Raw genomic sequence first — 25458 nt, 5'->3', positions numbered from 1 at the left:
CTATAGTCCATATGCTCTTATTTTGTGAACAAGTATAATAGATTAGACAAAACATGTAAAGAAATATTAAAACAAAGGGATATAAAAAGTAACTAAATTTTAAGTAAAAAATCTATTACCAGGGGTTTCTGTGCCAAACTACTTTCTATAGGGCATTCCCTTCAGAGGAAGCCCCAGGACAAAGTATTTTTGTAAAAAAATTAAAATAACTTTAATTAGCATCTTATTTCTCTTTGATGAAGCCTACCGAAACAGAATACAATCAAACAAATCCAATCTACAAAGCCAAAAAGTTGTAAAATTTTTGCCAAAATGTGAAATAAAAACAGGGCACACTTTAAAAACTTTTTCTTTCCTTTTATTCAGTAACAAATGCTCAACTGGGGAATGCATAGAATTTGGATGTCCCAGATTAGATATATTTATGAAGCATAGTGGTAGGATACAAAATAATAAAGTAATTCAGTTTCTTTTCCAGTTATCGATGGCAAAACATTTCAAAGTAAAATCACAATAGGGTCAACAATATAATTTTTATAAAGCATTAAAGATCATTAGGACTAGGGGTATAGCTTAGTGGTAGAGCACTTACTTGCCTACATTGTGTAGGGCTTTGGGTTTGATTCCCGCTATTATAAAATAAATAAAAGTTCACTTGCTAAAGTAAATTTTGAAAACCAATTTAAAAGAAGAAAGGGCTAGCATGGAAATGATTATAACAAATTGTAAAAACTAGAAAATTTAACCCATTTTGTGAATTTTCATTTCATTATAATATATCCCCTAATACGGGGTGTTTGTTTATAATTCCACTCTATCAACGATGTGAGCCAAATAATTAGCATTAAGTACTTGGTGCTGTGATGTGTACCAGAAAACCGTGGTTTTTTTTTTTTTTTTTTTTTTTTTTTGCGGGTCTGGGGATGGAACCCAGGGGCATTCGACCTCCAAGCTACACCCCCTGCCCTATTTTTTATTCTTTATTTTGAAACCGGGTCTCACTGAGTTGCAGAGGGCCTAAGTAGCTGAGGCTGTCCGCGAACCACGCTCCTCTGGTCTCAGCCTCCCGAATGCTGGAATTACAAGCGTGCGCCACCACACCCGGCTTCCAGAAAAATGTTAAGCACATCTCTGAGAAGACTAGCTTCTCTACCTAAAAATTAATAAACAATTCTTCAAAGTTATTTCAGCTGCTTGTCAATACTTTGCTTAACAGGATACCTTTTCACCTGTACCAATTAGGTGTGGCTACTTTGTCACAACTTGGATATTTAGAGAACCTATTCAAAATGATCCATATAAATATTTAAACAAATATGTACTTTTGACCAATGGCTACATGAATGTTTTTAAGTATTTCTATATCTAGGATAATAACAAAATAAGTGGAACTCAAACATAACTTTTAAAGTACAACAACAAGTTATAATTGGTAATTTTTAATTGTCAGGTTCAACTTCAAACAGAAGTAATTTTAAGTGTTATTACATTTAAATGATTTAGTATAGTCCTCTACTCCGGAGTTTGAAATGACTCAGCTCTTGGGAGGTCCTCAATCTCCCTTTGAATTCATTACAGTATATGTAATCTGTCATATTAGTTTATTATTTAATATTCTATGTCATTAGGTTGATCCATCCTATTTCCTCACCTATAGTTGAAGCAGAGAATAAACACTGGAAGCATGTTGTAGAATTATAATGTGGAGCATCTTCAAATTCCCAGCAACCCTTCCCTCCTAAGCTAAGTTCCTAACAATTGGAGTGATAAGTTATTCAACTCTTCTTTAAATTAACTATCTGGAAAGAAACATTAAATTCTTAAGGCCAGAAATCATATATGCCAACATAATTTAAAAACTAATAAAGCTTAGGAAAAACTGAAATAATATCTTTTGATTTTTTTACTGTATATAAGGATAGAATGCATTTTAGGATGAAAAAATCTATTTAAACTATGTGGCTTTAAGATGTTGCTAATAAGCTCTTTATATTTTGAATTTATAACTATCAGTCTTTCATGTCTTTTCAAATTATGACAATTATTTATTGATATTTTCCCCCAGTTTAAAGTTGGTATCTAAACAAATGTGTTTGTAAATTACGAAGCCTAAATTGTTCTGTCACAGAATTGTTGTTTTTGCCTACAGAAGACATGTAAGATACTGTAGCCCATCTGAGCTGTTGCCAAGATAAGAGAATGAAAAGGCTTGGCATCTCTCACATACTTGACACCTAAAGGGCACAGAAGCTCTACAATTCCTAGTTCCTGTAGACTCACTCTCAGTCTAGACAAACTGATTTCTCACACTTTTAAAATGCACCGCGGACACTCTATTGTTATCATTTCATCCACACAGCTCCAGCTAGTGACAGAAGAACCTGTTCTCTAAGCCACATTTCAATGGGCTAAAGTTCCCACTCCAAGATTCCATTAAAACAATGTAACACTTGAATAGAACTATGAAACACTATGTTGAACTCTACTTGTCTTCAATGCTTTGTTTTCCCTCTAAATTCTCACCGAGCTACCTGTGACTCAACTTTCACAAAATAAGATATTTGCAAATCATTTAGACTACAATGAACTGATCAAATGCTTCACAGATTTCTACTACTGTGTTATAATATGAATCCCTCATAATTTTTCTAAAAAACTATTTATAAAAAAATGTATTGAGGATGTCAATATGGCTTTTAACAGATTTCTCTTATTGGTAAAATAAGTAAAACAAATGATAACTCATGAATTTTCTGATTATAAAAACATTAAATCACATATGGTATATAAGAAGCCTTCAAGATGGCACCTGAAGAACCTCAAGACTCACCACATAATAATTATCAGTAAGCTCTAAGCAAGTTACCCTATAGATAATATACATAGATTTACTGGATTTTAAACCCTTTAACTTTTAAATAGTTGGGTCAAATATGAAACTTTTATTCCTATTAGTAAAAGAATAACATTATCTTAATAAAGTTTCAGAAATACATTATGTACAATATGCTACTTTATGAAATGGTACTAAGTCAATAGTAATTTAAAGATTAAGAGTATTCTAAACAAAATCTGCTATTGAAAAGATACATGTCATAATTCCAAATTCCATTCTTTTGGCAACATCTCTACTACAACTTTAAATTTTGGAAAAACTGATTGCCAACCTTCCATTTCTCATGTCTAGTTAAAAGGAAGAGGAGTTTGAAAAATCAAGTGAAGATATATGCTGCATTTATGTGTGTAAACTTTATTCTTTCACATACCAATTTCCATGATAAAATATTAGTTTTTCAATATAAAAACTGTATGATTCGGCTATCAACTGTCCCCATTTATCTTGTGTGAATTCAACTTTTTTTTTAAACAAAGGAAGCAGAGAACAAGCAATGGGAAGTTGATGTCAAAATGCAGAAAAACCTCCCAGCAAGCTTCTTGCAACCACCCAGGATTTAGAGTCTTGCTGGCTGCTCTCTTTTCAATACCAGAATTTCACACATTTCAATGACTATTATGACTTCAAAGAATCAAATTTTCATCATTGTCCGTCATCTGCCGGTTGATTTGTATAAAGGAGTTCTTCTGCATGCACTCTAAACAAAAGCCTCCTTACTTTTGTGGCTATATATCAAGTTTAAAAGTTTTGTTTGTGACAGTTGTGTCTTTGGTAAATTAGGGTAACACTGAAGGAGTGCAGCTGCTCTGCAGGAACCTCCTTTTTGGCACCATTTCACTTAAATAAAAACTGAATAATTAGCTCCTGCCTTTATTAAACCACAAAAATGCCACTGGCCTTAGTAATTACTTCCGGTTGCCCCACCTACTTAACCTTAACAGTTTATACTAGTAACAAAAAGAAATAAAAGATTTTTGCACTTAGAGATTAATTTTTGCTAGATCCCTTAGTACATCAGAAAAAGGTGAAAATTTTACCAGGCTTTTTGGTAATAAATTAACTAAAAACAATATCGTTCAATGTATGCAGTATTTCAATGTAGAGGAATTTGGTCTATTACAGGCTATTAGTTACCAATCCTGTGTTTAAATTTTTTTAGAGCTAAATTTCATCTAAATTTGACGTGTTTATATTCTACTTCAACCAAGAAAGATGTTGAATACAATTTTAGATCTGTATTAAAGACTTCAAGTAACCCACAGACTTAAAAAAAACTAATTGAAGGTCTAATATAATTAAGGACATTTTACAGTTAAAAAATATAAAGAGTTTTCAGAGAGCATAATCATATATACTGTGGAAGAACTTTAAACACTTCTAAGAAGTTAGTGGCCATAAGGATTCAGATTTAATAAAAAATGTTAAACTTAAGTTGTGCCAGTAAAATTTTTGTGTACTGGTTAATCCAATAAAGTGTTGGAATGTGACATCTGTTGTATTTTGCATGTTGGAACAGATATCGTGAAACCAAAAGTGTACTTTTAAATGAAATGCTGTGGTTGATATAGGTATAGATTATGCGAATGATGCTGCTAATCATCTGAATAAGAATGAGGGTTTTTTTTTTTAAACTAAAAACATTTTTATGATTTCTAGGTTCTTCTAAGCAAGATAAAATAGAGCAATGACCAAAAGCAAAAGGCTATGTTAGAATTGATTGGCAACCCAACTTCCAACTTTGGAAAAAGAAACAGACTTCTTTTGTTTCACCTTTATAAAACAGTTTGCTGTGTAAAGTGAAGACTAAATAATGCATATAAAGTGCTTTCCTTGAGCAACAAAAAGATTGCTTCTTATTATTTCAACATATTTCTCAACACCTACTATGTAAAAGGACAGGATGAATAAGTAATGGAAAGTGGGTGTCAAGATGCAGAAAATATCCCATCTTTTTTGAAAAATATGAGTTTGTAATTAAAATCCTCTACAAAAAAAATGTTTTATAGTTAGAAGCAGTAAGTTGCTTCAAGTCTAAGAGAGAAAAACCTGGCTTTTCTTTCTTTTTTTTGTTTTTGGGTATGGGCTTAATACTCCATTTCTTACATATGTCAAAAGCACTGAGTAACTGAGTACAATATATGTAAATTTAAGTATACAGTCACATACGGAAATACCTATGACAGTAATGAAAATGAAGAAATAAAGCATAATTTACCTTTATTTGTTTTAATCCTAACTCAAAGATCCTACTATTAGAAGTTATCCTAGGGGATACAAAAAATAGATAAGACTTTATTTCTAATGTAAGAAGTAAATAATCTACCTACCTATGGGGATAACAAATATAATATTGGTTAAGAGTAAGGAATCATGAATCTAACAAATATAGGGGAACCCAAGCTCTGCCTCCTATTGTCTGCTGGGTATTGAAAGCTAGTTGCTTAAACTTTGTATGCCAAATTTTTTCTCTTCTAAAAACTATACAATAAATCATACCTTATACTATCACTGTTTAGAAAGATTAAATCAGGCTATGAAGCAAAATACACTAAGTGTCATGGGGATTATATAAAAGAGAGGGCTTATTTGGTTTCAAAAGTGGAAAGGTACCAGGAAATACCTGGCCAAAAGAGGGAGGCATAAGACTCTTTTCAGGATACTTATCATTTTAAAATGATGTATTAAAACATTACAATAATATTAAAGAGAAATTTTCAAATAATATAGCCATATGCTTAATGCCCTAGCAACTGTTTTCTTATCTGTATTACTGAGAAATAATTATTCATACATATCGATTTTATAATATAAGTTACTTTGCATGATCATTTCCAAGTAACATAGCATCTTTTTTTTTTTTTTTTAACCCGGAGGCATTCTATCTCTGAATTATACTATTTTATTTTTATTTGAAAACAGGGTCTTACTATGTTGTGGAGGACCTCAGTAAGTGGCTGAGGCTGGCCATGAACCTATAATCCTCTTGTCTCAGCCTCCCAAGTACTGGGATTACAAGCATGTGCCACTATGCATGGCAAATATTTATTTTAATGACTTCATTAATAATCTATTAAGTGCAATAGGATAAAATAATGCACATCTGAATCCCGGTAATTGACAGGGCACGAAAAGAGAATCACATATTTGAGGTCAGCCTCAGTGACTTAGCAAGACTCTCACAACTTAGTGAGACCCTATTTCAAAATAATAATTAAATCTGCTAAATTGATATGGCTTAATTTTTAGCCTAATTATTTGCATTAAAAGTCAAGTTGTTTTGTTATTGTTGCTTTTTAATTACTGATTAGTACAATAAAATCTCAGTAACTTATTTTTAAAGATTACCCACTGAGACAAAACTGAGACAAAACCTATAAAAACTTCCATTGTAACTGACATGTTATACCTCCTTTCTAAAAAGGAGGTAAAATTTCACATTGCTTAGCAACAATATTTACGTAGGTCAATTTCTCTTTTTACTCTTAAGGCACAGAGAAACAGGTATATATTGTTTGGCTCAACTTTATTAAGTGAGTGTCCTCCCACTCTACAAGAGAGGATGAGTTTATTTATTTTTATTTATTTATTTTTGGTGGTACTGGGGTTCCTGGAAACCCTTCTACCTCGGGGCTACACTCCCAGACCTAGAGCCTGCGGGATCCTCCTGTCTCTGCCTCCCAAGCACAGGGAATACAAGCCTGCACCACCACACCCTGCTGAGTTTGATATGTAAAAACAAAAGAAATTAACAAAATTTCCTCAACACTGATCCAACTGATAAGTTCCTCTGTAAGAGCTATTGTCAGAAGTAAGAATTAAAGGAAACTCACTTAAAATCTAATTAACTACTCAAAAATATAACTCTGGAATATCATAAAGATGTACAATTTATTTGTGTAGGAATTGAAAATATTTTCACAGTTTTATTTTATGAAATTATATATTTGTATAGTGTTGAGATTCAGAAAAACACTACACCAAAATACGATATTTTGGAGGTCACTCTATAATCTTCTATCTCTATCCCCTGAATTATTGCCATGAAAACATTTTGAACCACCTCTTAAAGGAGAGGTCATAGCTTCATCTCAGGAGGGCCCTGCATTATGTCCATAAGCCAAGAAGAATCTGACAAAGAGCTTTGCTAAATTCTATCCAGGTATTACCATTAGGTCATACCTTTTTGTAAAATTTTACTTTTGTAGAACTGTTCATTCTTCATTGAACCTAACATAAAAATGTGAAACTTTCCTGGGTCTTAGAATCTTCCTTTATAAAGGCTCTCATGTCACAAAATTTTGGTTCAATAAATCTGTTATATTTTTTTCTCTTGTTCATCTGCCTTTGCTATGGGTTGTAAGAAATAAACCCTGTGATGGGTGTGGAAAAGATACTTTTTTATAGCATATAACTGATATATGGCATAACACAATTAAGTCTACTAAGAAACTATTTTATGACAAAATATCACAATTCTTCTAAATAGCATAAAATACCACTCATATCAGAAAAATTGATTGGAAGAATTTTTATTTTTATAAGGAAACACTTGAAACAATCTTTGTTTTCTACTAGCTTTGTAATACTTGAAAATAAAGTAGTTAAAAACATTATTTAACAAATAAATGATCAATACTGCCTCAATGAAAACCAGTATTCTCAACTGAGGCATTTTTAAACTGACTAATTTTAATATTATAAAGATATAACATGGTGATGGTCAAATTTTAATAGCTAAAATCACTTATTTCTTTGCTTTTTTAACTGAATACTCTAGAATTTCTATTGTTTTTATATCATCAAGTCATATAGCTACCTTAGGACATCTTAGTACTTCTCAGAAGCTATAATTAAAAAAAAAAAAGTTTGATCTCAGGCACTTAGAACTTATACAACATTGCATTTTGATAAAAATCAATCTGCTACTTTCTTAATCTATTAGTCTTCTTCACCCCTGGTAATAAATTCAAAGGTAGACATACACACAACATATACTAAGAGTTAAGAAAGCAGAAGCTATGACAGCAAAAAAAAAAAACCCTTAAAATATGAAATAACTGTTGAATAAAATCAGGCCAATAACTATTGAAAATCAAGTGATGGCTTTAGCAAAAAGTAAAGTCAATTATATTTGAAAAAGGAAGCTGGAAATAATATTAAAGAACGTAGTAGATCAAAAGCTCAATTGTTGGGGTCTGCTCAACTGCCTGATGACATGTAGCGCCAAGCGCGTTGGCGTCTGCATAACCGCCTGAAGTGCGTTTGGCGTCTGCATATCCGCCTGAACTTTGATAAATGAACCTGCAACAAATAGCACCGAGCGGATAAGGAGGGCGTAACTACTCTCCTTGCCCCTGCTAGCTCAATTTGGTAATGTTGAGCTTTATTGGCTCAACTAATGCTTCCATGCTTGCGAACCCCTTGTGTATTGAATAATGATTAGCTGTAAGAGTGACCTTTAGCTTGATAGGTTAGAATAGTTTCCTGTTGGAAATCACCCTTGCATTTTTTTTTTTTTTTGCTTTAAATTGGGTTGCCTGAAGAAAAATAAACAAGATCCTGCTTGACATGTCTCCTGGCTCCGTGTGCTGTTGTTCGGGGCCATCGGTACTCATCATCTCGTCCCGCCCCGCCGACAGGCTGGACCCGTCACTGAATGTGTTGGTTTAATTAAAACAAAACAAAACAAAACAAAAAACTGTTGAGGCAAGCTCATACCTGTAATCCTAGCTACTTGGGAGGCTGAGTTAGGAGGACCACTCGAGCCAAGAGCTCAAAGGCCAGCATGGGCAACACAGTGAGACCTTATGTAAAAAAATGAAATGAAAGGAAAGAAAAGTTCATGAAGCAACGGTGTGGAAGCCAAAATAGATTATAAGGAAGCACATTATTTTTTTTTGTTTTGGTGCTACTGGGGTTCCTGGAAGCCCTTCTACCTTCGGGCTACACTCCCAGACCTATTTTTTTTATACTTTTTTTATTTGGAAACAGGGTCTCCTAAGCCAGCGCGTGCGGCTGGCTTCGAACCTGCGTGATCCTCCTGTCTCTGCCTCCCAAGCGTGGGGATTACAAGCATGCGCCACCACGCCCAGCAGGAAGCACATTTTTAAAATGTAGGCAAATTTCAGCCTGGCATAGTGGCACACGGTTGCAATCCCCATACTTGGGAGGCAGAGACAGGAGGATCACGCAGGTTCAAGCCAGCCTTGCTGGCTTAAGAGACGCTGTTTCCAAATAAAAAATATAAAATAGGTCTGGGAGGTAGAAGGCTTGGAGGTAGAAGGGTTCCATTCCCAGTACCACCAAAAAAAAAAAAAAAAAAAAAAGCAGGAAAATTTCTTCAAAGTTTTGTTTTTTGGGGTTTTTTTTTGGTGGTACTGGGAGTGGAACCCAGAGGCTTTCTACCTCTGGGCTATATTCCCAGACCTATTTTATATTTTATTTGGAAACAGGGTCTCACTAAGTTGCTGAGAGCCTCACTAAGTAGCTGAGGCTGGCTTCAAACCTGTGCGACCCTCCTGTCTCAGCCTCCCAAGTGCGGGGCTTACAAGCGTTGCGCCACCATGCCCGGCTTCTTGAAAGTTTTAATTTGTATAATAATATAAGTTAAATTATGCAAAAACAATTCTTTCTGTTGTTCAGGAGTAGTATATAGTTACCATTTGATCTGTTACCTGAACATTATTAGTGAAAACAGGGAATCATGAAGTACTACAAACAAGTCCCCGTGCCCATGTGTACCTATATACATACCTCAGACACTGTGTTGTAATACAAATTCCAAGTGTTCTTTCTCCATAAACTATCAACAAAACACAACCACCATAATTTATAGTTGGTGGGTTTTTTTTTTTTTTGGCGCGGGTTTGGGGATGGAACCCAGGAGCATTTGACCTCCGAACTATATCCCCTACTCTATTTTTTATTCTTTTTTTTTTTTTTTTTTTTGGTGGTACTGGGGTTCCTGGAAGCCCTTCTACCTCTGGGCTACACTCCCAGACCTATTTTTTATATTTTTATTTGGAAACAGGGTCTCTTAAGCCAGCACGGCTGACCTCGAACCTGCGCGATCCTCCTGTCTCCACCTCCCAAGCGCGGGGATTACAGGCGTGCGCCACCACGCCCGGCTTATTCTTTATTTTGAAACAGGGTCTCATTAAGTTACAGAGGGCCTCACTAAGTAGCTGAGGCTGTCTGCAAACCATGATCCTCTGGTCTCAGACTCCTGAATGCTGGGATTACAAGCATGTGCCACCTCGCCCGGCTATCATTTGTGTTTTTTAAAGTAAAAAAATTAAAAATATTTGTAAAACAATCTCAAATACATATCTAAAATGTTGTGATCTTTTTACATCATAATCTTTCACAACTGTTTCAACACCACCTATTTTGAGATACTCTTATTATAGAGGGAAGAAAAATGTCTTTTCCTCTACTATGGCATTGGCCCCTACTTTTAAAAGAGGCAGATTTAATAAGAGAAAAACAACACAATTATTTAATATACAATTTACAGGACACAGGAGGCTTTAGAGAAAATGAAGACTCAAAGAAACAATTAAAGCCAAGGGTTTTTAAAATAGGTTTGATGAAGATTGAACTGTTGTAGAGAAATATAATAAAACAAAAATGGTATGATCTAATGGCAATAAACTTGGGAAAACTTAGCAAGACCTGTCTGTCCATTCTTCTCATCTTTAAAGATAAGAATGCTCCTTTCCTCCAAGCATAGGGAAAGCATCAATCAGAGAAGATCTTATGGCATGCTACAACGGAAGGTTAGACAATCCTTAATAGGTTTTATAACCTACTTCAAGAGAGATGGGCAGTGAGGAAGCTCTGAGTGACTTTCATGTTTCTGCCATTTTCAAAATTACTCAATATGCCCAAGTGTCATATTTTGGGGTGGCATGAATTGAAGCCCATTATTAGGAATTGATCTTTATTGTCATTTCAAAGTATTCAACTGACCTGTCATAGAAAAAACTCTTTTGTCCTCATGTAGCAACATATTAATTTAAATTATGTAATTATAAGGTTAAGTGTAACTGGCAGAGATAATTGGAAATAATTACAACCGAGTCTTGGTAAAGCATCTGACTCAAGTACCAGGAGCTTGGCAGTATACTAAATTGAAGGCTAAATGAAGCGATATATATAATATGTCTTACCAATAGAATCGAGAGCATGAAAAACTGAGCAAATTGTTAAAGATTGGTTAAAAAAGTAAAAATTATTGAAAAAGCATTATTACATCAAAACCTGTCACAAACAATGTAATTCATGGAATTCTGTTGCCATCTATGATGCAATTATAGATATCAGACTACTGGAAGACATGGAAAATCATTTTAAGCAGCTATTTTTCAGATAATGCACAATAACAGGAAAGATGTTCCTATGTGATGAAGAATACACGACAATGATGCTTACTTTTGTTATTTCTACTCAGTGTAGTATTGAAAGTTCAAGCTAGATTAGTAAAGCAAGTAAAAGAAATAAAAGGTATCTAAACAAGAAAAGAAGTACACAATTATCTCTGTTCCCAAGGGCATGAACTAATATGTAGAAAACGCTTAATTATTCCACCAAAAAACCACCAATCCTATTAAAACTAATGAACAAATTCAGCAAACAAAAAAACCAAAAAAATCAGTTGTATTCTATATATTAACAGTAAATTCTCTGAAAATCAATTACATAAACAACTCCATCATAACAGCATCATAATTAATAAAATAGAAATATTTTTAACTAAGAAGGTGAAAAATTTGTATGTTGAAATCTACAAATATTGTTAAATCAAAGATATAATTAAATGAAAAAGTACCCTGTGATTATGGATTGGAAATCTTAATATTGTTAAAATGACAGTCCTACCCAACTAATCTACAGAGTCAGTGCAATCCCTATCAAAATCCCAATGATATTCTCTAAAGAAATAGAGAAATGCACTCTAAAATCCATATGATAGTTTTGTTTCAAATTAAAAATGGACCCGGGCATGGTGATGCACGCTTGTAATCACAGCATTTGGAAGGCTGGGACAGGAGGATGGCAGTTTGCAAATGGCCTCAGCTGCTTAGTGAAGTCCTTTGCAACTCAGTGAACCCTGCTTCAAAATAAAAATTAGGGCTGGGAGTGTAGCTCAGAGGTAGAATACCCTGGGTTCCATCCCCAGTACTGTAATAATAATAATAATAATAATGTGTTAGGAGAGAGAAAAATGCAAATAATTAAGCACAGAATAACCACATGTCTAACAATCCTACCTTGAAATATCTACCCCTAATAACTGAAATCAGGAATTTAAACAGATATTTGGACCTAAATTTTTACAACATCATTATTCACAATAGCCAAAGGATGGAAATAACCCAAATGTCCATCAGTAGATGAAGAGATCAACATAATGTGATATATTACATACAATAAAATGTTACACAGACTAAAAAAGAATTAAATTCTGACACATGATACAATATGGATGAACCCTGAAAACATGCTAAATGAAATAAGCCAGTCACAGAAGGAAACTGTTATATGATTATCATTACATGAGATAACTCAAGTAGATAACTAATAGAGACAAAAAGCATAAAAGAAATTACAAGGGACAGGGAGGAGAAGATAATGAGATTTATTATTTAATGAGAACAGAACTTCTACTCGGAATGATGAAAAAGAACTGGAAATGGCTAGTGGATATAGTTGCACAACATTAGAAATATGGTCAACATCACTAAACTGTTCACATTAAAAACAGTAAAATGGCCAGGTGTGGTTTCAAACATGTGCTTCTAATCCTAGTACTTTAGAGGGTGAGACAGGAAGACTGTGGGTTCAAGGACAACCTCAGCAAGAAGTGAAACTCTCATCAACCTGGTGAGAGACTGTTTCAAAATAAAAATAGGGCTGGGGGTATAGCTCAGAGGTAGAATGGCCCTTAGTTCAATCCCCAGTACCAAAATAAATAAATAAATAAATAAATAAATAAATAATAAATGAAGCCAGCGTGGGCCTGTAATCCCAGTATTTGGGAGGCTAAGACAGGAGGATCACAGGTTAAGAGTTCAGCCTCAACAACTCAGCAAAATCCTATGTCAAGATATAAATGAATGAATGAATGAATGAATGAGCGAACAAACAACAACAAACAATGGGGATATAACTTGGAGGTAGAAAATTTCTGGGTTCAATATTCAGTACACTCACTCATTTATTCATATTCATTCATTCATTCATTCATATTCTCTCTCTCTCTCTCTCTCTCTCTCTCTCTCACACACACACACACACACACACACACACACACACACACACACAGGCAAAGTGGCAAACTTTGTATTATATATATTTTGCTACCATTTTTCTTAAAGGAGATGGATGTCATCCTTAAAAATGCTAAAATAAAAAATTTTTTTACCTAAAATTGTATATCAAAGAGGGCCTATTATGGACTGAATGTCTGTGTCCCTCTTAAAATTCATGTTGAAGCTCAAACCCCAAATGTGATGGTACTGGGAAATGGAGCCTTTGAGAAGTAACTGGGATTAAATGAGCTCATGAAGGTAATCCTCTCAAGAAAGATTAGGGCCCTTATAAGAAGAGACACCAGAGAGCTTACTCTCTCATTTTCTTTATCTCCTGTCCATGTAAGGACACTGAAAGAAGGTAGTTTTCTATAAGCCAGGAAGAGTCCTCAACAGAAGTTAAACATGCTGGCACTTTTGTCTTGAACCTCTCCCTTCAAAACTTCTAGAAAACAAGTTTCTGATGTTCAAGCCACCCAGGCTATGATATTTTGTTATGGCAGACAGATTAATACAAGGTCTTTTAAAAGTGGAGGTAAGATTAAGGCATTTATAGATATGCAGAAGCTGAAAGATTTCTTCCAAATAGGCCTGCAGTGAGAAATAAGGTTCTTCAGGCTGAAGGAAAGAGATCTTAGACGGAAATTTCTATCTATGTGAAGTAGATGTTTTAAACACTACATTAAAAGATATAGATTATCAAACTAAATTTAAAAAGCAAGATCCAAATAATATGCACAAGGATCAAACTTTGAATATAAACTCACAAATAAGTTAAAAAGGGTAGAATAAGATGTACCATGCAGAGCTAAGAATAAGCCAGAGCAGCTCTATAAATGCCAAAGTAGACTTCAGAAAAAAGAAATAGTACCAGATTTAAAAAAGGATGTTACTTAAAGTATCAACTCATCAGGAATATACAATACTTCACTGAGAATGGTGGCAAACACTTGTAATCCCAGTGACCTCAGAAGACTGAGGCAGGAAGATCATAAGTTTGAGGCCAGCGGGGGCAACATAATGAGACCCTGTTGCAAAATAAAATTGAAAAAAAGACTAGGGATATAGCTCAGTGGTAGAACATCTCTGGGTTCCACTGGAGTACCCCAAACCACCAATCCAAACAAATATACAATAAACTTCCATGTTTATGTACCTAATAGTAAAGAAAAAAAGTGATCCATCTAATGGAAGAATAGACAAATTATAGTTTCAGATGTTAACACTTCTGTTTCTGGAACTGACAAAAAATGTAGACAAAAATATCAGTAATGATATAGAAAACTTGAATAATAATATTAAACAATTGAAATTATAGACTATAAAATCCAAAATCTGGAGAAGGCATGTTTTTTCCAAATGCACATAAAACATTAATCAAGAAGAACTAGGCCTGAAGATATAGCTCAGTGCTAGAATACTTGCCTAGCATGCACAAGGCCCTGAGTTTGATCACCGGTACCACCACCACATACACATATCTTATTTAGGGCAAAAAACAATCTCAAGAAATTCAAATTTGAAATCATACAGAGGATATTGTTTATTATAATTAAAATAATTAATAATGTAAGTGATTAAGTATTAATGGTCTGCATATTAAATGTCTTCCCCCAAAATGCCCATATGTTGGCAACGCATTAATGTTTAGAGGTGAAAGAGTTGACTCAGTAGGGCTCTAACCTCATCAGTAGACAGATAAATCCACCTGAATGTTAATAATTTGAATGAATTTTTAGGTGGTAACTACAGGCAGGTGGGAGTGGCTTGAGGACTAAGTCTGTCTCTAGTCCCCTCCTCTGCTTCCTGGGTGCCTTATGCTGAGCAGCTTCCTTGCCATGTCCTCCATCATGATGCCTCTGCCATGAAGCCTGCATCATATATACTTGTGAAAACTGTAAATAACCTGTGGTATACAACTGCATGTTGACTGATGCAGTGTTGTTGCCATAGAATGGGAGGTTACTTAAAATTGTACTTTTGAGTAATTAAGGTGAAAAACAGAATAAAACATGAATTGTGTCATATATGAATGTTGGCTATTAGTGTATTTAAATTTATATAAAAATTCACCAAAACTGGGAGATTAAAAGTGAGTTTAAGCCAGGCATGGTGGCGCACACTTGTAATCCCCGCGCTTGGGAAGCAGAGACAGGAGGATCGCCCAGGTTCAAAGCCAGCCAGGAAGAGACTTTTTCTAAACTTAAAAAAGTATAAAATAGGTCTGGGAATATAGCCCGGAGGTAGGAGGGCTTCCAGGAACCCCAGTACCACCAAAAAAAAAAAAAAAAGTGATTTTAATTCACTCTTTTTTAATGTTACCATGGCTAAATTATTTCTATAATATGAACATATTTTTTCCAGTATTGGAGATTAAAGGGGCACTCTACCACTGAGCAATATTCATAGCCCATTTTAACTTTTGAGAGAAGGTCTTGCTAAGTTATCCAGGCTGATCTCAAACTTTCAGTCTTCTTGCCTCAGCCTCATGAGTTGCTGGGATTATAGGTGTATACCACACCAAGCCAGACCTGGCACATTTTACTATTTTTTAATAGGCAAGATAAATTATGTATCTATGACATACAAATGCTTTTTAACATAGCCATGTACTGCATAATGACATTCCAATCAACAATGAACTACTTATTGATGGTGGTTGCATAAGATTATAATGAAGCTAAAAAATTCTATTACCTAGTGACACTGTAGCTATCACAATGTAAACATCACTCACATACTTGTGGTGCTGCTGAAATAAACAAAACTGTGTTGCCAGCTGCATAAAAACTTAGCACATATAATTATGTACAGTACATGAAATTTGATAATAATAAAGAATGAATACTAATAAAAAAATTTTAAAAAAGAGTAAGTATGTTACTGGTTTAAAGTGTTTACTATACCACATCTATCATTTTTAGAGTATACACCTATTTATTTTAATTTATACTTTTATTGGTGCATTGCAGTCATATATCTTAAAGGAGTACAGGATGGTAGAGGCATACATGCGCACTCATTTAACCCTTCCCCACTTCCCACCCCATTACCTCCTTCTCCCTCCTTCTCTTATTTGTCTTAGTGATTGACTTTGATATGTTTGTGAATGTACATCATTGTATGCCTGTTTATTTAAAAAAAAAAGTTTACTGGAAAACAGTATGCTATGTTATGCTGGCAACTGCCTCCTACATCTCATATTTTCTGCATCTCTTGATTGCATTAAGAAACCACACATGAGTGAGTGATTCACACCAGGTTTATCTAAGTATGATGCTCCCATAATGATTAAACTGCCTAATGATGCTGCTACGCTTTGGGTCTGGAATATTCCCCAAAATCTCAATGTTCAGGGTTTGGGAAATGAATGGGCTTGAGGGCTCTGACCTTATTAGTAGATTAATCCAGACTTAGGTACAGGAACTAGGTCACTGGGAGCATACTCTGGAAGGATTTATCTTCTTTCAAGTCACTTTCTCTCTCTCCTATTCCTACCTGCCACTAGCTGAGCAGCTCTCCTCTGACATATCCTTCCACCATGATGTTTTGCCTCCCTTCAGGTCCAGAGCAATGGAGCCAGCTGACAATCAACTAGATCCTCTGAACTGTAAACCAAAATAAATCTTTCCTCCTTTAAGTTGTTTTTGTCAGGTATTTTGGTAATCACATCACTAAACTGACTAAAACAGATGCATTTTTCAGAATGTATCCCACTGTCACGTGATGCATGAATGTATATACAAATTACTATTAAAACCAGTAAGTTGGGCATAGCACAGGACTTCTATAATCCCAATGAACTGAGCAGCTGTGGAAGGAGGATTGTTAAGTTTGAGGCCAGCTAGACAGCTTAGCTAGACCTTATTTAAAAAAAAATAATGAGGGGATGGTGTTAGCAATGTAGCTCAGTAGTAGAATGCCCAAAGTTCAATCACCAATACCACAAAACAATAAAAAATTAAAAAATATTTAAGTTATAGCTTAATAACTAAACAAAATGTATAATAATGTAAACTGGTTCTTTAGAAGCTTCATAGTAGTAGATCCAAATTTATGCCATTAAAAACTGATTATAAATGACTAAAGAGATTTCTCATTTGAAGAATAATTTTATAGCAATAAGTCTGCCAATTAAAGAATTACAAAACTGTCAAAAACTATGTTTGAAGCTAGGCAGAGTGGCACATGCCTGTAATTTCACTATTTTGGAGACAGAGATAGGAAAATTGCAATTTAGCCAGACCCTCAACAATTTGGCGAGACCCTCAACAATTTAGCAATACCGTGTTTCAAAATAAAAAATAAAATAAGGCTGAGGCTGCAGCTCAGAGATAGATTGCTCCAGATTCAATCCAAAGTGCCACAAAACAAAAAGCAACAACAAAAATCTACATATGAGAGTAGTATCATAGATGATTTAGAAAAGGCAAGTTCCATGACAAAATTCAGTACCAACCATATATACACATACAGATGAACACACAAGATTGATATAAGACAAAAGTAACTGAGGTCAATATTTCACTCTAAGACACCCGAATGTTAATTAACTGAATAGCAGATATGATTCAGAAAAATGATCTTCTCAATTAATTTGGAATCCATTAAGGTAGTAATTATGATTATTATTAATGGATAAAATAGTTGCTTCTTTTTCCAGACTACGTAGGGGAAAAAATAAATAAATAGGGGAGGAAGCCAGGCAAGGTAGCACGCATCTGTAATATCAGTACTTAGAGGCTGAAACAAGAAGACTGCACATTTGAGGCCAGTGAGCAGTAACTTAGTCAGACCCCTGTTTTAAGATAAAAATTAATATAGTGAGAACATAGCTGGGGTTGGAGAGAGAATTTTTAGGAATGATGAACACAAAACATTGTATTCTATTGTTTAATGTAGGTATTCTCTAGGATCTTCAAAAGAAATCTAAAAGGTATTATTTTAATTTTATAAGATGAGGATAAGCCGGGGGTGGTGGTGCGCGCTTGTAATCCCAGCTCTTGGAAGGCTGAGACAGGAGGATTGCGCAGATTCAAAGCCAGCCTCAATTACTTAGTAAAGCCCCTGGGTTCCATCCCAAGTACCACACACACACACACACACACACACACACACACACACGATGAAGATACTACTTAGAGGATAAATAATTTTTTGAGGTTATACAGCTATGAGAGGGTACTCAAAATCTAAGGCTGTGTCTACGAATATGTCCATGGCATTTCTACTATGTTTAAATCAGAGCATTTCTTTTTCCAGTTAATAATCTTCTCTAAGTCTCATATATTTCTCAGAAGGGCAATAAGAGAATGAAATAAAAAAGCACCCATAGGGCATGACCATCTGTCTTTCCACCCTAGTTCTGATGTAGCTCCCCAGTTATTTTATAAGAAAGAGAGGTAGAGAGAAGAAAAAAGAAAAAACAAAAGAAGTGAGGAGACAGCAGGGTGTGGTGGTGCACACTTGTAATTCCAGCATTTGGGAGACAGGAGGATTGCGGTTCGCAGTCAGCCTCAGCTACTTAGTGAGGCCCTTTGCAACTCAGTGAGACCCTGTTACAAAATAAAGAATAAAAATTGGGCTGGGGGTATAGCTCAGAGATAGAATGCCCCTGGTTCCCATCCCAAGTACCACAAAAAAAAAAAAAAGGAAAGAAGCCGGGCGTGGTGGTGCACGCTTGTAATCCCCACGCTTGGGAGGCAGAGACAGGAGGATCGTGCAGGTTCGAAGCCAGCCGTGCTGGCTTAAGAGACCCTATTTCCAAAAATAAAAAATAGGTCTGGGAGTGTGGCCCGGAAAAAGGCTTCCAGAAACCCCAGTACCATGAAGAAAGAAAAGAAAGAAAGAAAGAAAGAAAGAAAGAAAGAAAGAAAGAAAGAAAGAGAAAGAGAAAGAGTGAGGAGAGAAAAGGAAGAACAAGGTAACAGAAGAGAGAAGGTTTGTACAAAAAAGAATGAAGATGCCTAAAAAAATCAAACCAGAGGAAGAAGGAAAGTGCACAGAAATAGAAATGGAGGAAAAGTGTGTGAGGAAAAGAAGCACCAGACAGAGAAAGAAAGATGACTACAGCTACATAGTCATCAAAAGAGGGACAGAGTCACCAAGATAGAGGGAGAGAACCAGACAAACAGTTGTGAAAGAGAGACAAATTCCAAGAGAAAGAGAGGAAAGCAGAGTAGAAATTAAGATAAAGAAGACTACTAGCACCACTAGCCAAGCCACTTGCTGAAGCAAGGTGTGGTATTTATCTTTTTTTACTTATCTTTCTTGAACACTGACAAATACTCATTATCTTTACCCACCATCTTGGTGAGGAGGGGATCATGGAGTAGAAATTAGAAAGAAATAAAATTATTATTTCAGGTCTTGATATGGCCTTTATCAAAAAGCAATTTCATGCTGGGCAAGGTGGCACACGCTTGTAATCCCAGTGCTTGGAAGGCTGAGACAGGAGGATCACACAGGTTCAAAGCCAGCCTCAGCTACTTAGTGAGGCTCTCAGCAACTCAGTGTGACCCTGTTTCCAAATAAAATATAAAATAGGTCTGGGAGTATAGCCCAGAGATAGAAAAGCCCCTGGTACCACCAAAAAAAAAAAAAAAAAAAGCAATCATGGGGCTATACCAGCAGTAGAGCATGTGTTCAGATTCATGTTCAATTTCCAGCACAAATAAATTAGGCAAATTTAGAAGGTTTGGGTTTTTTTTTGCAGTACAGGTGATAGAGCCCAGGGGCACTCTACCCCTGGGCTATACCCCAAACCTATTTTATCTTTTATTTAGAAACAGGGTCTCACTCAGGCTGGCTTCAAATCTGTGATATTTCTGTCTCAGGCTCCCAAGTACTAGGATTACAGACATGAACTACTATACCTGACATTAGAAGATTCTTTAATAGAAAAAGCACCAAACTGAGCCGGGCATGGTGGCGCACGCTTGTAATCCCCGCGCTTGGGAGGCAGAGACAGGAGGATCACGCAGGTTCGAAGCCAGCCACACGCGCTGGCTTAGGAGACCCTATTTCCAAATAAAAATGTAAAAATAGGTCTGGGAGTGTAGCCCGGAGGTAGAAGGGCTTCCAGGAACCCCAGTACCACCAAAAAAAAAAAAAAAAAAAAGAAAGAAAGAAAGAAAGAAGACCAAATTGTTACACCATATATAAAATCTAAAATGCAAAGGCAAAAAAAATTTGGTTCCTTGTATCAAAAAAGTTAAGTTTCACACACTTATTTCATTAAATAGAAAGCTTTTAAAAATCATAAGCATCAAAAGGGCTTTATTTGAGTAAATAAAAACAATAACAAATTAATAATCATTTCTTTCAAAAGGTCCTTTGAAGTGGCCTTTAACCATAAGGGGTTAGTAATTCTCTAGTTTTTCTAATCAGCAAATCAGAACAAAATCACTCTTCTACTGAATATCCTAGAAAGGCTTTCCATTAGAAGTGATCCCAGTACTTGGAAGGCTGAGACAAGAGGATAGCAGATTCAAACTCAGCCTTAGTAATTTAGTAAGGTTCTCAGCAACTTAGATAGATCCTGTTCCCAAATTAAAAAAATAAATGCAATGCATCACTGAAGGAGTTGCTACTATCAGCTATGTGTACATATGTGAAATATAAATGTTAATCTCAGTACTCTGTATGGGGAAGGGAGGAGTTGGGAAGGCATGGGGGGGCAACAAATGCTGTGTGTATGTATGTATGTATGTAACTGTCAACAGGATTTACATTATATTATGAGACTATAATGCACCAATAAAAGCATATTAAAAAAGAAAGATAATTTGCATATATTGTTCCATAAAATAATAAAGTTGAGATACATATTTTATTTTGGTGGTACTGGGGTTCCAGGAAGCCCTTCTACCTCCGGTCTACACTCCCAGACCTATTTTGTATTTTTGAAACAGGGTCTCTTAGGCCAGTGCGGCTGGCTTCGAACCTGCGCAATCCTCCAGTCTCTGCCTCACAAGTTTGGGGATTGCAAGCATGTGCCACCATGCCCGGATGAGATACATATTTTAAAAATTATAATAAAGCTGGGTGTGGTGGCACACATTTTTAATCCCAGCATTCAGGAGGCTGAGACTTAAGGACCGCAGTTTGTGGACAGGTTCAGCTACTTAGTGAGGCCCTCCGCAACTTAGTGAGACCCTGTTTCAAAATAAAGAATAAAAAATAGGACAGGGGATGTAGCTTGAAGGTAGAATGCCCCTGAATTCAATAATTCAACCACCAGACCCACACACACCAAAAAAATTATAATAAAATAGGGATGGAGGTATAACCTGGAGGTAGAAGGCCCCCGAGTTCTACCCCAGTAACACACACACAACACACACACACACACACACACACACACACACACACACACACACACAAACTAAGTAGTAGTAAAGCAAAATTCAAACTTCTCACCATGGACATGAAGGGCTTTCTTACTTGATCCATCATGTAGTGTATATCTCTGACGTAACTTTGTATCTTATATAACAGTTTTCTTTCTGTTCTTTTACTACTACTCCGATCAACTGATTTACATCAACTGGTTTACATTTCTGATTATTAGCTTTTTCCTCTGTGTGAAATGCTCTTGCCTTGGATCCTCACATTGTTGGTACATTCCTATCATTTAGGATTTTAGTTCACATACCACATCATCTCAAAGTAGCTTCCTATCACTCTTCCACTTAGCCCTCATTCCACAATTCTCAGCTCTCTACCCTATCATCTAGCTTTATTTTTCCTTATAACATTCATAGATTTATGAAATATATCTTAATTATTTGTAGAGTTGGTCTATAATTACACAGGAGAATAGTACTCTAGGCCAAGGATATTCACTATATGCCCAGAGCCTAAATATGATATAGTAAGAACTCAAAACATCGAATGAATGAAATCAATGAACATAGCATTTTATAAGTGCTGATTATAAAAATCTCTTGATGGATCCCAAACACCTATCAGCCCTAGAGGAGTTTCAATCCCTGATATTCTCAGCCCCTGCCTTATCCAGCACACTTGAATATGTATTATATTATAATGCTTATTAAATTGAGAAATTGGTTTTAATTCTTTAACATCAAATCTCAAACTACCAAGTTGGTTTAAAATTTTCATTAATAGATTATAATAATATATGGCTATTGTAATCAATGCAAATTAGTACATAAATTAGCACACTAATTAGAATATGTGGCTATTTTAAATATGCAAATCAGCACACTAATCAGTATACTAATTAGAATCTCAGTTCTTCAATTAAAATTATAATTTTCAATATAACATTGTTATATCTCTGTATCCTATATGCTGCTTACAAAATACAAGATTATGAGCCAGCATGGCAGCTCACACTTACAATACCAGTACTGGAGGCTAAAACGGGGAAACCTAGCAACACCCTGTTTCAAATAAATAAAAAGTGCTTGGGGCAGGGTGCAGCTCAGAAAGAGAATAAGCCTGGGTTCAATCCCCAGTACCACCACCAAAAAAAAAAAGGAAAGAAATTTTTTAAAAATGTCTTGTATTGGAAGCCTTAAAATTAAAAAAAAAAAACCTCAGTAACTTGTAATATACTGAAAGCCTTTAGAAGTAAATCATTAAACATGAAATGGATATTGTTCATTTCTATAAAGACAAAATCTTGTTTGTACATTTCTATAAAAGTGTCTTAGTCCCCACGCTTGGGAGGCAGAGACAGGAGGATCACACAGGTTTGAAGCCAGCTTTGCTGGCTTAAGAGACCCTGTTTCCAAATAAAAAATATAAAATAGGTCTGGGAGTGTAGCCCGGAGGTAGAAGGGTTTCCAGGAACCCCGTTACCACCAAAAAAATAAATAAAAGGCGTCTTATGAAGAGGCAGTTTTGTGGAGGCTCAGAACATTTTATATCACTGCCCTATTGTTTTAAACTATCATGAATATTTGCAAAAATGAATATTTGCAAGTTTGCAGGTGGTATTTTGAAGAGTGGAATCTAAGCAGACTAGGTCATATAAAAAATTAGAAAGCATGAACATGGAAACAAAATCAAAGTTTGCTGGTTTCGAACTCTGAGGTTTGCATTCTCTTATTCTTTGCTTTAAATCTACTCCATGAGATAGATACATAACATAGAGGAAATAAATAATTGGTGCCAAAGATGGTATTCCAATTTTCCTATCTTCTCTCATTGGTACTTTCACTGAGACTTATTATAAAACAATGGACATGAGGCTTTAATGAGTTAATGGCGTGTGTTTGGATGAATTTCTGCATTCTGAAATTATCTGAGCTGGACAGGGTAGTGCATACCTATAATCCCAGTACCTGGAAGGCCAAGACAGGAGGATCACAGGGTTGAGGCCAGCCTCAGCAACTTAGCAAGACACAGTTTATAAACAAAAATGGATGGGGGTATAGCACAGAGGTAGAATGATCCAGGTTCAACCACCAATGCAAATAAATAAACAAGCAAATGAAATTATCTGGCAAATTGATCAATTAAAAAAGTTGTAACTCTACGATACTCTACTATCAATGAGATGAAAGGCATATCAAATTTAAAAAAGAGAAAACCCATCTCAATCTGACATTTAAATAAAACAGTACAAAATAAAGCATCAAAAGTTACAAATTCTGATATAAATTTAATGATTATCTTACTATATTTAAATGAAAATCAGACAATTTGCAAGGAGATGATATAGAGATAATATACAACTTATATACTTTGTATTCATTAGAGTAAGAAATTGATTATTTTCACATATGAACTATAAAATCTTTAAAATATAATGAAAAACTCTTACAAAATCCAAATAAATATTATCAATTCTCCTTTAGTGGGAGCCAAAGCCTCTACATAATAACATGCAAGAGTTTTAAATTCTTGAAAGCAAGTGTCAAGTACTATACACAATTTCCATACACAGCAGGTAGTAAAGCAAGAAAAGAAGGACATAGTTACTCTCCTTAACAGAGACATACAATGGAGAACTGTTATACAGTCTGAGCATACTACAGGTCTATGCATTAAAGATGTTGTGGCTATTAACAGTTTAAACCTTTACTGTATTTTGCTAATTGGTACATAGAACTTTAAAGCTTTTGAAAGATAAAACATTCCAGTCAGTTCAATTCTCCAGTATTGTTCAAGTATTCCAAGTAAGAACAAAGAAGAAAATAAATCTGCTTTAATTGCTGAAGAATCACAGATAATAGAGATGGCTGAACACTGCAGAGGAAAGATCTTTTGTTCTTTAAACAATTTAAATATAGAAAGATAATTCTCTATTTTAAGTTTTAATGGTCCCTGCCTGCATATAAAAACTATTTTATCATTCATTTCCTTTGTAGTATTTTAAAGCATAATTCTTATATAGCTTAATAATATGTAAAAATAGTTTAATTGGCATGTATTTAGAAAACAAAAACAAAGTTCTGCACTTAGCTATAAAATGACATTTAGAAATAATTTTGTTTAAGTAATCTAACTTGTTTAGTGATCATCACTGCTAAAAAAAGTTCACAGCACTTATTTTAAAACAGTTGTACCATTACTCAGTGCACACATTTTTAAACGACCCAATAACTCTGTTTAAATTTTCAGTAACTTCTAATCATGTTTTATCATAAACAAAAAAGCAACTTTAAGATCAGTTTATATGCTTAGCATGTGATAGGAAAGTGAAATGCAATTTAATAATCTTCTAAACATGAGCAATCATTTATATGATTAACATGATTGATACATAATGTACTTGCTGATTAAAGTATGTAAAAAGTGCAGAAAGACAAACCTTTTCTTCTAATTTTAGTAAGTTTTAACATTTTTCATTATTTCAGTCTTTCATTTTTCAAAATCAGTCCCCTTCACCCACATGCATGACAATACTTTAAAAAAAGCCAATTAAAGAATGATTGTTTCACTCTAAAATTTATACTTTCAAAATCATTAGCCATTACTTCTTTCTTAGAATTTTAATCAATAGTATGGTTGCATTCTTAAATGCCATTCATTTTTTTCCCCCAATAGCTTTGGTAGCATAACTGAAACAAGGAAGTAAGTTATAAAACACTGCAGTTGTTTTTATAGAATATAAAATATATTGCAAACTATTATTTATATTTGGTCAATACTTTTTATTTTATAGCCTTATCTTAATAGAAGAATATAAATAAGCATTTATGTAGACTGGAAAACTTGAAACATTATCCATATTTAGTGAAAGTCTTAAAGAAAAAAACTCACATGCTAAAC

The 25458-nt window shown here is 34.8% G+C and overlaps 1 protein-coding gene across 1 annotated transcript in view; it reads right to left on the bottom strand.

Moving 5' to 3' along the window:
- Window positions 1-25458, bottom strand: part of NDUFS4 (NADH:ubiquinone oxidoreductase subunit S4) — a gene marked incomplete at both ends in the record, with an annotated part of 100294 nt that overhangs the window by 31594 nt on the left and 43242 nt on the right. The window lies entirely within an intron of this gene.

Source organism: Muscardinus avellanarius (assembly GCF_963383645.1).
Source record: "Muscardinus avellanarius genome assembly, chromosome: 1".
Classification (NCBI taxonomy): Eukaryota; Metazoa; Chordata; class Mammalia; order Rodentia; family Gliridae; genus Muscardinus; species Muscardinus avellanarius.
This window is presented reverse-complemented; position numbering and strand designations above follow the sequence as displayed.